Consider the following 12192-nt stretch of genomic DNA (forward strand, 5'->3'; position numbering starts at 1 on the left):
GGCATACCTTCGTCTTTGCGGTCCCAAGCCAGGTATGGGGTTCCCCCTATTGGTGATGCACCTTCTATTCCAAAGTTACTTCCTAGGTTGGCTCCAATGCTAGTTTGAGGCGCAGAGGTGTCCCCTGTTCCCCTCCTCCTTTCCAAGCCTGCCGAGGATGGGGTTACCAGGGGAGGAAAAGGTAAGGGCAAGGCATCCCTGCTTAACACGGCTAGTGGTGGGAAGCAGGTTCCTGGCAGTGGGAGTCACATTTTGTCCCCGGGCCTCAGTAGCATTGCAAAGAAGGCAATAAGGCGGGACATGAGGCGCTTCGGTCCGAGGCCTTTGGCCAGAAGCCCTTGGACAGGCGGGTTATGAAGCATAAGGGCAAGGGCTTGCGGGGTGCTGCACATCATTCTGCTGTGAGGGGCGGCCCCCTCCAAAATCCAACTGGGAGTTTGGAGCAGCAGCAGATCCCTGCAAATACTTCCGTTGACCTTCCCTTCCTTATGGTCAGTGATCAGGTCGAGGGGCCTATTAGGGTGGTCTAGGGTGGGAATTTTGGGGTTGGGGAGGTTTTGGAGGATGGCCGGCATTGTATGGCAGTGAGTACTTGGGTGGGCATGATCCAACAGGCTTATGGGGCCTTGCTTGATCAGGCAGTGAGGGTATGGATCCTGAACCAGAAATTAGCAGGCGGTAGGAAGGGGTAGGCAGCAAGCTCCTCGCCTACGGAGGGGTGCCTCAGTGTATAGGGGCAGTCTGGCGGGCTTTGTTCCTCATGTTTCAGGTGCAGCAGAGGATGAGATATTGCCAGGGACCTCACAGCAAGAGGCATAGAGGACAAAGGACGTTCCAGGGGAGACAGTGGAACAGGGTCAACAGAGTAATCAGACGGCAAGCATTGCGGAATCAGCATCAAGTGAAGGAGCGCGTCAACCGAGAGCAGGTGAGGCTGGGTCTTTTCTAGAGGAGGAGGATCAGGGTGAGGATAAGAAGAAAAAGAGGCCTAGGAGCTCTAGTTCTTTTTCCTAGTCCCGGTCTTCATCATCTTCTTCGGATGAGCCAGGCCCTGGGAAGGGAGTGCAATTCGGAGAGGGTCCTAGACAAGATATGGGCCACCCAGCTTTGACGTCTTTAACAGAGTTATGGGAGGGAGTGCCTGGGAAGCTTGGAAGATCAGAAAGCGCAGGTACGTGAATATTTTTAAGTTGCTGGAAGCTAGGAGAGGTCCCTACCAGGAAGGGGAAGAAGAAGGGTAAAGAAGGGAAGTCCGGACAGAAAGTCTCTAAGAATATAGTTAATTGGGTTAGATGTTTGCTGCGTTTGACTAGTGTAGCTGGGCATTTCGAACCATCTCAATACGGTGCTTTGTTAGCTTATGCTGACAGCATATTAGGAGCATTTAGGGATTACGAAGGATGAGCTTGGCTTAACTATGACGAGTGGTTGTGTGATAAAATGGCAGGGAATTGTTTTATGTCATAGGGTACACAAGATATTTGTGGTTAACCCAAATGACTAATAAAGGAGCAGGTAGCTCGGGTAAGAGCATAGGGGTTGGCAGGAGGCAGAGTGGGGGAGGGATACCTAGTTCCTTTCATGCCTCGAGTGGCAATTTTAAGTCTGCCGTCTCAGCCAAACCTCACTCGGGACGGTCGGATGTTTGCTGGAGGTTTAACAAAACAACTTGCCTGTTCCCAGATTGCAAGTTCCACCATGCATGTTCCACATGCAGAGGGAGTCACCCAGGGTCAAAGTTCAGTCAGGGTCAAGCAGCTATTTCAGGCAGGGGTGGCAAGCAGTGAGGTTTTGTGTAGTAAAGCTGACTCACCCATTGTTTTGCCAGTTTTGGGGTTTTGGCTAGTTCAGTATCCTCCAAAAATATATATGTAAGCCTCTGTGGAAATCCCCTTAGGATAATCACCAAAATACAAACAAAGAGGATTCTATGTATTCCTGACAAAACTCTGGTTTCTGGTACCCCTATCCGAAGTCTAAACCACTTTTTGGTTTACTCCAATGGAGACAAGTACCGTTTGCTTTTGTTTTATTTTCTTTATTAAATTTTCAAAATGATTACAAAGCATTTAATATCTTTGCACAGAAATCTAACAGAAACAAATAATTATCAATCAAACTGATCTTTTACCAATTAGAAGAAAACATTATTTTATACAGTCCACTAATATAAGGGGCAGAGATCTGTACAATAGAAGCCAAGTATTTAATCCAAGAAATAAAATCTAAGAAATGGCCAATAACTTGCATCCCTCATTTCATAATTAATTTTGCTGGGAAATTGGACTTACTATAGGTGATGATGCCCTCATCACCCTATTTTGGGAGTGGAGCCACGCTTTGAGCTGTTCGGGGTTTTGAAAAACATAAGTATTGTTGTTAAATTTTACAATGCACCTACATGGGTACCTTAGCTGGTAAGTGGCTCCCAGTAGCCTTGCCTCTTGCCTTAAGGCTAAAAACCCCTTCCTCTCCTGCGTGGCTTTCGCCTGATCCAGAAAGATCTGGATGAATTGGCCCAGAAACTGGGTCCCCATATTCTGGAAGTCATTTCTCATTATTAAACCCTTGTCTTTTTCCTAAATAAAAGAAACTAACAAGGTGGCTGTTCCCACAATTTCTGCTGCCGATGATTCTAGAAAGGCTGTCAAGTTCCCCATGTCCAGCTGGTTACAGTTTCCGTCTCTTTGAGATCGAGAATAAGGTAAAAAAATAAACCTTATTAAAGGCAGGAATATCTTCTGAAGTAATGTGCAATACCTCGATCAAGTACTTACGTAGAGTCACCCTAGGAAACTCTCCCAATACTTTGGGGAAGTTTAACAGTCTTAAGTTTAGCCTCCTGAGGCGGTTCTTCAGAAATTCAGTCTTTTTATTTAAAGCTGTACAATCTTGTACCATAGCAATTTGCAATTTCTGGATATCTTTAAGCTGTGTCTCAATTTGCTGTGTTTTATTCCTTTGCTCAGTCAATTGCAGATTGTGGTCTTGGGTTACCGAGTCCAACCGTGAGGAAATTTGGGTAACCTGAATCATAGCCCCTTGGATTGCCAAATTTTGCTGGGCCAACAGCTCCCAAAGCGCGTCCAACGTAACCATTGGTGGCTTAGAAGGCATAACTAGCCCCTGTTGGGTTCGCTGGATCGATAGCTCTGGTACTAACATATCGGGATTTATGGCAAAAGTTGAAACGATCTTACCGCCATTCTGTTGATTCCCCTCCAGATTTAGAACCAAACTCGGTCCTGCTGTGTCTCCTTGCCGGGATGATACACTTCCCGGTGCCTCAACCGCGACTGCCCCCTCCATGGTTCGCAAAGACCTCTGTGGCCTCTCTTGTTCCAAAGTAGTTTCCAGCGGTAGCAACGAGGATATCACCTGAGGAGATCTCAGCATTGGAGGGCTCAGTGTAAGTTCCCCAGGCGAGGTGGCGGCTTCTTTACCATTCTCTCCAACGGGGACTGGCGTCTCCTGTTTCGAAATGAGGTGAGCGCATTTGGTAATGGTTTCTTTGTCCTGCGGGAAGAGAGGGTGTTGAGGGGTAGACCCTCAATTTCCTCTTTCGCTTCAGGGGCATATTCGATAAGGAAATTTAATTCTCTAAGAAAAAGAAAGCGGGAGTTCCGAAACACCCTGCTTCCGTTTTTATTTTAATAAGTGTAAGAAACTCCCATCTCGTGAAATATCCAATTACCTCTTTTTATTTTTTTTTATTATAAAACCCAAAGTACTATCCCATGTCAACTCTACTTCAAAAATACTCTACTCAAGCTGTGTAGATATTAATCCAATCGAAACTTATTGCTTGCAACCGGCAGTTCTAAAGGCTGGAGTCCCTCTTTTAAAAGTAGAGCTGCATGCTTGCCCCGATGCGATGCATCTGCTTCAGGAGCTGGAGAGTTAACAGCATGACGGCAGTGGGAGGAGTCAAGAACTTGGGGTGTGTAGCCAACAAGAATCCCTAGCAAACCTAGAACACATAGGAATATTCTCACATTGGACCTGATTATCAAAAGCAAGGCTTGGGTTTATCTTCTGCCTTGCCAGTCCCCTCCCCTGCAGGTTGAGCCCTTGGGTTCTGGGGGCCAGTAGGGCTTGGCATCTTCTGCAGAACATCATGGTTGAAGGTAAGTCAGGGTGGATGAGGCAGGTCAAGCACAGGCAGGAACTAAGGTCAGACACAGGCTAGACACTGTGGCAGAGACAGGCTGGAAGCTGAGGACTGGATACTGAAACAGGCTAGAGGAGGCTGGACAAACAGGGTAGACACAGGCTGGAACTGAGAACTGGATACTGGGCATGGGCATGACTGGACACAGGTTGGGCAAAAGACTGAACGGGGACTGGGACTGGAGGCAGACACAGGCTGGGGACTGGATACAGGCTCAGACTAGGACTAGATATAGTGTACAAACTGAACCAGGGACAAACGTAAGGACTGAAAAACAGACAAGGATGGACAGAACGGCACAAGACAGAACAAGGATCGGTAAGGATAAGACTGGACTAGATAGGAACAGGACTAGACTAGACAGAATAGGCAACAATGAACAGGGAAGCACAACAGGGCACAAGGTTGGGAATGAGAACCTAGCAAGCCTGGAGGCCCCAAGGTAAGGCAGAGAGGCCCAGGGGGCCAGAGAGCAAAGCAAGGAAGCCTGGGAGGCCAAAGAGCAAGGCAAGGAGGCCTGTGAGGCCACTGACCAAAGCAAGAGGCCACTGGACAAAGCAGAAAGCCTGGGTAGGCTGCAAAGCAAGACAGGAGGCTTGGGTAGGCCGCAAGGCAAAACAGGAATGAGGGAACAAGGTGGCCAGGTCAGGGAGCCAAGGTGACTCGATGAAGAGGCAACTAGGTAATGACAAGGAAGGGTTAAATCGGGCTGAGGGCTTAGGCAGAAGTCCTTGGCAAGGCTGTAGGCAAGGCTCACTTGAGGACTCCTGGTGGAGGGAAGACTGCCTGCCCAGCAGGCTGAACCTTGGCATGGAGAGCCATGCACCAGGTGAAACCGTGACAGGGTTTTACATGTATACATGGACTTTACCCGTGTAAGTGGGCTTTTGAAAATTGCTATAATATATGTCATTGAATTGTCCATAGGATTTACCCGCATAAGTACACTTTATGCAGGTAAATGACTTTTGAAAATTGTTACAATAGTAGTTACATTTACATGTGTAAATCCTTTTAAAAATTACCCTGTTATGTTTGGCCAGCCATGGGACAGCCCTGCGACTGGCCGCACTGAACCATAATGCCTCGACCAGGCCGCTGCCATCTCCCACTAGGCCGCCCGTACCTCACCTTCCCCTAGGCATGCACTTGCACACTCTGCCCATACTTATCGGCCCCGAAATGGGAAACATTTGCTGGTGCACTGTTCACGACATCAGCGCAATGGATATTTAAACACAAGCTGGGCTCTAGCTAGATGCCTCAGCAACAGGTCTCCTACTGCCCAAGCAGTTTGTGCTGTCTCCTTGCTTCGCTTTGTCTCCAGCCTGCCTTACCTCTCCTCATTGTATCCAGCCTGCCCTGCCTTGCCTCGTCATGTCCAGCCTGCCTAGCTTTGTCTCTCCAGCCTGTTTCATCTCATCCAGCCTCTTTGTCTCATCAGTCCACCTTCCTTTGTCCCTGTATTCTTCTCGGACTGACTACCCGGATCTGACCTCTGCCTGGAACTTGACTGTGTGTTGCCTGCTGCCTGCCACTGCCCTTAGCCTGGACACTGACCATTCTTGCCTGCTCCCTGCCACTGCTCTTAACCTGGACACTGACCATTCTTGCCTGCCACCTGCCACTACCCTTAGCCTGGACACTGACCATTCTTGCCTGCCACCTGCCACTACCCTTAGCCTGGACACTGACCATTCTTGCCTGCCACCTGCCACTACCCTTAGCCTGGACACTGACCATTCTTGCCTGCCACTGACCTTAGCCTAGACACTGACCATTCTTGCCTGCCACCTGCCACTGCCCTTAGCCTGGACACTGACCATTTTGCCTGTTGCCAGCCACTGTCCTTAGCCTGGACACTGACCATTCTTGCCTGTTGCCTGCCACTGCCCTTAGCCTGGACACTGACCATTCTTGCCTGCCACTGACCTTAGCCTAGACACTGACCATTCTTGCCTGCCACCTGCCACTGCCCTTAGCCTGGACACTGACCATTCTTGCCTGCTGCCTGCCACTGCCCTTAGCCTGGACACTGACCATTTTGCCTGCTGCCAGCCACTGTCCTTAGCCTGGACACTGACCATTCTTGCCTGTTGCCTGCCACTGACCTTAGCCTGGACACTGACCATTCTTGCCTACCTCTGATTCCGGCCTGGACAGTGGCCACTCTCAATTGCCGCCTGCCCTGACCCAGCCTGACTCCGGACTCCCCATCTCGCCATACTCTGATGGACTCTCGCCTAAGTCCCGCCCATCCTTGGAACCCAAAAGCTCAACCTGCAGGGAAAGGGGCTGGTATAAGCAAGTCCCGACCCAGGGTTCATCTGCCTGCTGCCGGTGTGGACCAGGAGGATTCACGCTCTAGGCTGCACCAACCACACCGCAGCCCAGGGTCCACCTCCCCTTTCACCCCCATTATTTTTAGATCTTCTTCAGCTATTAATTGCTTAATTGTGACTCATATCAGATTAAATAGAAACTGAAATGCTGTTCCTCACCCCAGAGGAAACCTTTTTTAAGAGTTTTTCATTGAAAATCTTAGAGGGTTTTTTTTCCTGGTCAGCCCCACTAAGTTACATCATATCATAGTAAATGACAGCAGAAAAAGAGCAATCAGCCTATTCAGTCTGCCCAGGTATTTCTGTCCACACTGCAAGAATATATCCCAGTTGCCAGCCACAGAAGCTTGACTGCTTATAGGATATCACTCCTTATCCAAGTCAGTTTTTATTTTCCTCCTCATGATTTTTCTATCTTCCTGATATAACAAGGTCTGGGACTGCTCTTCCTCTTTCTCTTTTTTTCTTTCTGCCCAGTGCCTCATTCTTACCATGCAGTCCACAGGAACTCATTCCATTATCCAACAGCAGAATTATGACTGTAAATCGAAAAACTAAGACATGTAATGGTGGCTATTTTTCAACTGTATTCTCAAATTATTCTTAAATGTAATTTTCTTTTTGAGTTATTCTGAGAAACAAGGGAATGAAAGACTCGCATGGAGTATTTAGCTAGAGAAGTAGAAGCTCGCGCTATGCTTCGGTCAATTTTTATCAAAATCGACTGGATAGGAGGCACTGCTGCTTGGTAAAGTGTATAGCACTGCATGCATGTCTTATGTGACAGCAGGGGCTCGGTTCCAGCTGTAAAAACTCAAAGAAGCATCTCACTGGAGAGTTAAGACAATTACTTTCCACTATCCATCCCCAAAAAGCATGCCTGTCACTTGAACTTTATGATTAATTTACCTAGGCTAAGTCTGGGCTCAGGTTTTTTTTTGTTTTTTTTTTAATTCTTTATTTGTCAATTTTCAAACATAATATACAAAGCATCCACTTTGAACAGAAATATGGTCTACAAAAGAGTATCAAATTAAATCACATTGAAAATAACAATAAAGGAAATATTATATCAAAACTCTTTTGTCTTTTTATACCCATTTTACCACTAACTTGTGGGGGGGCAGGTAACTGCGAAAAAATAGGAGTTTCTCAAAGAAATATCTTTAATAAATAGTGGCGCTGAAAGATGTTAACCTTAATCTAATATATAGATCAGACATTGGTGTTTATTTGGAGGGAAGCTTTTTTCCCTTCAACAAAGTTTTTGAGATGTTCAGGTTGGTAAAATATATGAGTATTTTCACCATGCTTAACTATGCACTTACACGGAAAGCGTAAGAAGTAGGATGCTCCTAGAGCCAAAACTTCTGTTTTTAGCTCTAGGAAAGCCTTCCTTCTCTGTTGGGTAATTTTCGATACATCTGGGTATATAGCAACATTAGCCCCCATGAAGTTTTTATTGGACTTCTTAAAATAAGCCCTCATTATTACTTCCAAGTCCTTATCATTAAAGAAGGAGATCAGGAGAGTAACTCTCTCCACCACCTCGTACGCAGAAGATTCCAGGAATTCTGTAAGATTCTCCAGGACATTGGGAGATGTTAACTGTCCTCGTTGAGATCTGCGAACAGGTAGAAAATAAACTTTGTCGAGTGGGGGAGAATTATCTGAGGAAATATCTAGAACTTCCGAGAAGTTAATCATAATCCGAGGGATTTCTCCCACCACCCTTGGGAAATTCAGTATTCTGAGATTTAAATGTCTGTTCGCGTTCTCTAAGTATTCAATCTTGTTATTCACAGTCCCAAAGTTCTGCACCATAGTAAATTTTGGGAAAACTAAATTTGAAACCATAGAAAAATTGAACAAAATGGAAGAAGAGCTGAAACAAGTTAAACAAGTGTGGGCTCAGGTTAAAGTGTCCAGGAAGACCCTCATATTCCATGAGTCTGACTCTGCCCATGGGTAAAGAATGAAGAAGAAAAAAATACATTTTTTTTCAGTTCTGAATTGTATTTTCTTTTGGCGGTTTGTCAGCACTTACTGAGCAGTTTGATATCCTGGGCATTGTGGCCACCTGCCCTGGGTACATGTGTACATTTTATTTCACTTGTGGATGACCCGTTGTTAGCGATATCACTTTGAGTAATTCATAATGCTGTCTGTGCAGGCCCAGAAACCGAGTTATCCCATCCATTCTCTCTAAGGCTGAGAGCGGGTTGTTTGCATGTGGAATTCTCCTTTCAGAAAAGCCAGCTTTGTTAAAGGGATGCTGGCAGAGCTGGCAAAGATAGTATTGACTGGAATTTGGGTAAACTTTTTTTTTTTTTTTTAATATTCGGCCTTTTCTGACACTTCAAAGCAGATTACATTCAGGTACTGTACTTGTGACTATGGGAAATATGGTGAGTTCATATGGCCCTTGTTCACAGTTGTGTTGCAGCAACGTGCAAACGGATGTAACGCTATTGGCCAATCCGGCCTAGCTCCACTAATATTCTACTAACATTAGCAAAGTCAGCCATTCGGGTCACTCTTGGAAACAGGATGCTGGGCTTGATGGACGTTTGGTCTGATCCAGCATGGCACATATTATTTTCCAATTACAAAGTGTCACTCCAAACTCTTCCAAAGTTCTGTAACTGTCAAGTTAAAATTTGTTTTGTAATCCGCCTTGAGGCCATTTATGGAAAAAGACGGAATAGAAAATGTCTTTAAATAAATGTATATGTTAAACATAAAAAAGAACAAGTAAGAAAAAAAATTGCAGAGTTGTTTGCATGAGCGCTTGTTTTCTTAATTAAAAAAAAAGATAGGAAAGCATTATAGGGTAGATTTTAAAAGCGCAGGTGCACACACGTTATAAAATCCAGGGTCGGCGCGAGCAAGGGGGTGCACAATTGTGCACCTTGCACGCGCCGAGCCCGCTCCGAGCCGCGCTGCCTTCCCCCTTTCCCTCCCAGGCCACGCCAAAATCGGAGTAGCCTTGGAGGGAACTTTCCTACCCCCCCCCCACCCCACCTTCCCTTCCCTTCCCCTACCCTTTCCCCCCTACCTTTGATGGCTTCTTTTTTTATCTCGATATGGCCGATATGGCAAATATGGCCGCTGTGCCGGGAGCCTGACCCTGCCCCCGGACCAGACCGCCCCACCCCCTCCCCACCCCTTTTTGCAAGCCCTGGGACTTGCACGTGTCCCGGGGCTTTACGTGCGTCGCCGGGCCTTTTTAAAATAGGCCCGGCGCGCATAACCTTTTAAAAATCTGGCCCTATGGTTGTAAAATATGCGTAGCCCCTATCCCGATCAGCTCTTGGGCACAGTGTCTCACCGGAAGTATCAGGACTTAGGGCAGGCCCCATGACTTCCCAGGGGTTCCTGCACAGGGAGGAAAGAAAACAGTCTTCCAAGGCCCTTAGGGTTTCCTCTCACTGGGGTTCCTCCACTCGTCAGAACAGTCACTGCCAGAACACCACACCGACTCCAAAGTTTGCTATTCAGAAATAAAACCCTTTACTGGTACTGATAGCAGATAAAGCAAAGTCCAAAAAAATAACTGGTGTGCCAAAAGCTAAGCAGCACACTGCGACAAAGTCCAGATTATCCAAAAATAAACCTCTGCCTCTCTCCTTTCCCAGTGGATACACTCCTCTCCGAGTAAGCTCTTGGGTTAGAGGCCCTCCTCCCTGGGCCTCTTCCCAGGACCTGTTTGGCGGAAATCACTCTCCTTCTCCATTCCATAGCTTCTCATCCACCAGCACTCTTGAGCTTCTTTTTGAACTCTTTATCAGGCAGTTACAACTCCAGAACCCATGATCAGTGGAGCAGTTTCTTCTTTCTGGTGAAATCTCCCTAAGGTTCTCTTTTCTCAGATTCCTCTTTCACTCTGGCAACCTCTAGGGAGTTCTAGCTGTTGAACCCCAAGACCCTCCTCTCTCAAAGGATCCTGGGCACCCTCACCTTTGCCTGGAAACGCTTCTTCCCTTCAGGCTTCCTTGGTGCTTTCCCAGTGGAGAGAAAGACCTGCTTAATTGCCCTCCACAAAGGGAGACACCCATCCTTCAGCCCTGTGTTAAAGCTGACTCCTCTTCCTGGACTCTTTAGCCCGTCCTTTCTCGGGAACCCCTCTGACTCTCTCAAAGTGGTCGCCTGAGTGCTAATAAATTACAGCACCTCCCACAGGGGAGTGCCAAGACCCACAGACACACCTACCTGTGCTGACATCACTACTGGCAACCAGGCCTGTGGAGGCCACTGTTGTCATACTAGCAAGGGGCAGAATTACGGCCCCCTTACACAGTCCCACCACTAACCTGGGCATAGCTGCCTTTAGGCCAGGGCAGGCAGTCACAGTTTTGGGGGACCCTGTGCTGCTGCCCTCTGATATCTAAAAATACCAAAAATCAATTGCACCAATGTCTTCGAGGGATTTCCACTATGCAAATTGATCCAAAACCAAATCACCTCAGAATAATTTTTAGATGTATTATATTATTCAATCTACTGCCCCACTACTGGGTTATCAACTCTGCAATTAAATTTTTTTAATGACTCTGGAGTCCGATCACCCCACAAGTCAACATTTCAAAACATAAAACATTTTTATGTGGAAAGAGGAAAGGTTGAATGGTGAAGGAGTACTGTTTGTACCCTGGAGAAATTACACGACTCTTTGATGGATTACAGAAAGTAATTTTTGCACACCGACACTTAATTTGAAAAGGAAACAACCCCTGAAGAAAGGTCCTTTGTCGGACCTGAAACGCGGCTGTGTCGGGATATTCTGCACTCCAGATAAGTCGGGACATTCATTTGACAAGCATGCTTTTTAAAAATATATATATTGTTGTGCACAAAAAAACAACAAAAAAAAGGAAAAGTGTATACATACACAGTGGAGTTATATTTAGTGCATGGCATAGACACATTAAAATATTGGATGGAGGAGGAGGGTTGATGATTATACATCCAGCGAGTTCACCCATGTGGGGTTCATTACTCTAATATATGAAACCTTTCCTCTTTCCACATAAAAATGTTTTCTGTTTTGAAATGTTGACTCGCGGGGTGATCGGACTCCGGAGTCATTAAAAAAATTTCATTGCAGCGTTGATAACCCAGTAGTGGGGCAGTAGATTGAATAATATAATACATCTAAAAATTATTCTGAGGTGATTTGGTTTTGGATCAACCCTCTGATATCTAACATCACTTCCCATTTCTTGCAAGCGCTGGTGGGGGAAGAGCTGCAGCAGCCTCAGCTCAGAGACATTTGCGATGGAACAGAAGATACAATGTCCCCCCTCCCCCTGCTTTTCAATCTCATAGCCCGTTCCACTCCCCCTCTATCCCCGTCCCAAATTCTTCACTATTTTGGTTTGAGGCCTTTGAGCATGAATTGCTCCAGGCCTGCAACCCACTAGGGTCAGCCCTACCCCAGGGCACAGACCCACTTTGGAACTAAAGTAACAAAGTATGTCAGAACTTTTGTGAATAGGACATTTTTTGTCTCAATATACAGGAATTCCAATTTTACAAACTAATTTATGAGGAACTCTGTTACAGTTAGATGCAACGGCTGCTGAATCTCTGTTTTGCTTTTTCTTTTCTTTTTCTTTTTTTTAATTTCTCCAATATTGAGCTAGATTAGGGTAATCAAACACGGTCCTCGAAGGCCAC

Source organism: Rhinatrema bivittatum, chromosome 3 (genome assembly GCF_901001135.1).
Source record: "Rhinatrema bivittatum chromosome 3, aRhiBiv1.1, whole genome shotgun sequence".
Lineage (NCBI taxonomy): Eukaryota > Metazoa > Chordata > Amphibia > Gymnophiona > Rhinatrematidae > Rhinatrema > Rhinatrema bivittatum.